Source organism: Tachyglossus aculeatus, chromosome 1 (genome assembly GCF_015852505.1).
Source record: "Tachyglossus aculeatus isolate mTacAcu1 chromosome 1, mTacAcu1.pri, whole genome shotgun sequence".
Lineage (NCBI taxonomy): Eukaryota > Metazoa > Chordata > Mammalia > Monotremata > Tachyglossidae > Tachyglossus > Tachyglossus aculeatus.
In genome coordinates, this window is record NC_052066.1 from 49282986 (window position 1) to 49287692 (window position 4707).

The following is a 4707-nucleotide window of genomic DNA, read 5'->3' on the forward strand; positions in this document are numbered from 1 at the left end:
AAACAAAACATATTAACAAAATAAAATAAATAGAATAGATATGTACAAGTAAAATAAATAGAGTAATAAATACGTACAAACATATATACAGGTGCTGTGGGGAAGGGAAGGAGGTAAGGTGTGGGAATGGGGGGGAGGAGGGGGAGAGGAAGGAGGGGACTCAGTCTGGGAAGGTCTCCTGGAGGAGGTGAGCTCTCAGTAGGGCCTTGAAGGGAGGAAGAGAGCTAGCTTGGCGGATGGGCAGAGGGAGGCCATTCCAGGCCAGGGGAGGACGTGGGTGGGGGGTCGACGGCGGGACAGGTGAGAATGAGGCCCAGTGAGGAGGTTAACAGCAGGAGAGCAGAGGGTGCGGGGTGTGCTGTAGAAGGAGAGAAGGGAGGTGTGGTAGGAGGGGGCGAGGTGATGGACAGCCTTGAAGCCCAGGGTGAGGAGTTTCTGCCTGATGCGCAGGTTGATTGGTAGCCACTGGAGATTTTTGAGGAGGGGAGTAACATGCCCAGAGCGTTTCTGGACAAAGACAATCCGGGCAGCAGCGTGAAGTATGGATTGAAGTGGGGAGAGACACGAGGATGGGAGATAAGAGATCAGGCTGAAGCAGTAGTCCAGACGGGATAGGATGAGAGCTTGAACGAGCAGGGTAGCGGTTTGGATGGAGAGGAAAGGGCGGATCTTGGCAATGTTGCAGAGCTGAGACCGGCAGGTTTTGGTGACGGCTTGGATGTGAGGGGTGAACGAGAGAGCGGAGTCGAGGATGACACCAAGGTTGCGGGCTTGTGAGATGGGAAGGATGGTAGTGCCATCAAGAGCGATGGGAAAGTCAGGGAGAGGGCAGGGTTTGGGAGGGAAGACAAGGAGGAGTTCAGTCTTCGACATGTTGAGCTTTAGGTGGCGGGCAGACATCCAAATGGAGATGTCCTGAAGGCAGGAGGAGATGTGAGCCTGGAGCGAGGGGGAGAGAGCAGGGGCAGAGATGTAGATCTGGGTGTCATCAGCGTAGAGATGATAGTTGAAGCCATGGGGGAGGTTACAAGGTGATCAGGTTGTCCCACCGGGGGCTCACAGTTTTAATTCCCATTTTACAGATGAGGTAACTGAGGCACAGAGAAGTGAAGTGACTTGCCCAAAATCACACAGCTGACAATTGGTGGAGCTGGGATTGGAACCGATGACCTATGACTCCAAAATCCATGCTCTTTCCATTGAGCCACGCTGCTCTTCATATCTGACAGCCAATCACTCTCCCTACATTCAAAATCTTGTTGAAGGCACATCTCCTAGAGGCCTTCCCTGACTTGGCCCTTATTTCCTTTTCTCCCACTCCCTTCTGCAATGCCCTTGCAACTTGGACTGGCAGTTTTTGTTCATCCGTCTCTCTGCCCCACAGCACTTAGGTACATATCCGTAATTTATTTATTCATTCATTCATTCAATCATATTTATTGAGCACTTACTGTGTGCAGAGCACTGTACTAAGTGCTTGGGAAGTACAAGTTGGCAACATATAGAGATGGTCCCTACCCAACAGTGGGCTCATAGTCTAGAAGGGGGAGACAGACAACAAAACAAAACATATTAACAAAATAAAATAAATAGAATAAATATGTACAAATAAAATAAATAAATAAATAAATAGAGTAATAAATATGTAAAAACACATATATGTATATGTACATATATACATATTTATATTAATGTCTGTCTCTCCCTCTAGACTGTGAGCTTATTGTGGGCAAGGACCATGTCTACCAATTCTGTTATATTGTACTCTCCCAAGTGTTTAGTCTAGTGCCCTGCGCACAGTCAGTGCTCGATAACTGTGATTCACTGATTGAAGTAACTCAGCAGATCATTTGAAACTGCTACATAATTAATAATTGTTATTATGGTGGTATTTGTTAAGCGCTTAAGCACTGTTAAGCACAGGCTTCTAGACTGTGAGCCCACTGTTGGGTAGGGACCATTTCTATATGTTGCCAACTTGTACTTCCCAAGCGCTTAGTACAGTGCTCTGCACACAGTAAGCGCTCAATAAATACGATTGAATGTTAAGCACTGTTCTAAGCGCTAGGGTGGATACAAGCAAAACGGGTAGCTTCTGACACAGTACCTTCCCCTGTGGTTCTCACAGCCTCAATCCCCATTTTCCAGATGAGGTAACCAAAGCCCCAAGAAATGGAATGATTTTTCCAGGGTCAAACAGCAGACAAGTGACAAGTAGTGGAGCCAGGATTAGAACCCATGACCTTCTGACTCTCAGGCCTGTGCTCTATCCACTATGCCATGCTGCTTTTCTGAAAACAATGGGGTAAATAGAGGGCTCCTCAAAAAGGTGTTTGCTCTTTATTTCTACTTTGTCTCATACATATATTACACCTAATTCTACATGAAGCCCCATCAGTTAATCAATCTTATTTACTGAGCACTTACTATGTGCAGACAAAGCACTGTACTAAGCTCTTGGAAGGGTAGAACATAGGTGGTAAGCATGTTCCCTGTCAATGGAGTTGACAGGGGCTAATTTAAGTTTAACGGGGGAGGCAGACATTACAGTGAATTATGGATCACTCATAAGTGCTGTGAGGCTGAGAGTGGAGAAAATATCAGTGCTTAAAGGGTAAATTCTAAGTACAAGGGTGACAGAAGGGAAGGGGAGTAGGGGAAATGAGGGTTTAGTTAGGGAAGGCCTCTTGAGGGAGATGTGATTTCAATAAGACTTTAAAGGTGGGGAGAGTGATGATCTGTCTGGTCTGATCAATCAATCAATCAATCGTATTTATTGAGCGCTTACTGTGTGCAGAGCACTGTACTAAGCACTTGGGAAGTACAAGTTGGCAACATATAGAGACAGTCCCTACCCAACAGTGGGCTCACAGTGATGTGGAAAGGTGTTCCAGGCCAGGGGCAGGAAGTGTCTCCCCGCTTCTAGACTGTGAGCCCGTTGTTGGGTAGGGATTGTCTCTATCTGTTGCTATTTATTTATTTATTTATTTATTTTATTTGTACATATCTATTCTATTTATTTTATTTTGTTAGTATGTTTGGTTTTGTTCTCTGGCTCCCCCTTTTAGACTGTGAGCCCACTGTTGGGTAGGGACTGTCTCTATATGTTGCCAATTTGTACTTCCCAAGCGCTTAGTACAGTGCTCTGCACATAGTAAGCGCCCAATAAATACGATTGATGATGATGACGATGAATTGAATTTTCCAAGTGCTTAGTACAGTACTCTGCACACAGGAAGCACTCAATAAATATGATTGAATGCACAAAAGTGGGCAAGAGGCTGGTGGTGAGATTGGCCTCTCCTGCCCAGGACCCTAAAGCCTCAGGAAATGGAGAAACGATGAGGGTTGGGCAGGAATGGAGAATGGAAGTGGCCTTGACCTGGTTCCACCCTCGGTATTTCTAGACTTTGGGGGTCCTGGGTGGGGGATCTGCAAAGGGAGCCAGTGTGGCAGGGTAGAGACTGATTTGGCCAAAACAGGATCAGGCCCATGGTAAATCCACTAAGCCACACTAGTCTCCAGTACAGGAGGACAGGAATAATGAAATAGCAAAGTAGAGAGAGTCAGGTAGAAGGAGAGGGGAAGGCCAAAATGAATGGTGGGGGGAAATCACGACATGGGAACATCAGAAGAGTGGCAGGGAAAGAATTTCAAAAACAGAGAAAAGGGACAGAGAGAAGGACACCTTTTACCTGTGGGGAACCCACAATAAGCTGCCTTTCTAGTGACTGTTTGTGATCCCATGAACAACAACAACAACACTACAACAAGGAAGAGACTCTCAAAGCACTGATGGGCTCTACCTGAGGCAGGTGATTACTGGCCTTTGGGGGCGGAGCACGGAGGGAGTCGGGACTTTAGAGAAGCAGCATTGCTCAGTGGAAAGAGCACGGGCTTCGGAGTCAGAGGTCATGGGTTCTAATCCCTGCTTCGCCACTTGTCAGCTCTGTGACTTTGGGCAAGCCACTTCACTTCTCTGGGCCTCAGTTCCCTCATCTGTAAAATGGGGGATTAAGACTGTGAGTCCCATGTGGGACAAGCTAATTTCCTTGCATCCCTCCCAGTGCTTAGAACAGTGCTTGGCACATAGTAAGTGCTTAACAAATGCTATTATTATTATTCTCTCCCTGAGAGCTCACCTCCTCCAGGAGGCCTTCCCAGACTGAGCCCCTCCCTTCCTCTCCCCCTCGTCTCCCTCTCCATCCCCCCATCTTACCTCCTTCCCTTCCCCACAGCACCTGTATATATGTATATATATTTGTACATATTTATTACTCTATGTATTTATTTATTTATTTATTTTACTTGTACATATCTATCCTATTTATTTTATTTTGTTAGTATGTTTGGTTTTGTTCTCTGTCTCCCCCTTTTAGACTGTGAGCCCACTGTTGGGTAGGGACTGTCTCTATATGTTGCCAATTTGTACTTCCCAAGCGCTTAGTACAGTGCTCTGCACATAGTAAGCGCTCAATAAATACGATTGATTAAAGGGCCTGGACTATTCAATGGCTGCCACATAGAGCCACAGCTGTGACACCTAAGGCAGATACAAGGCTGTTGCTTTGAAATGTGAGGGGACACACAGGAGGCACCCCTGGGTGCAGAAGTACACACAGAGGCAAGCTGAAGCAAGAAGGAAGCACACTGGGAACAGCAGGAGAGCAACATTTGAAAGCAGCAGAAGGCAGCAGCAAGAAGAAG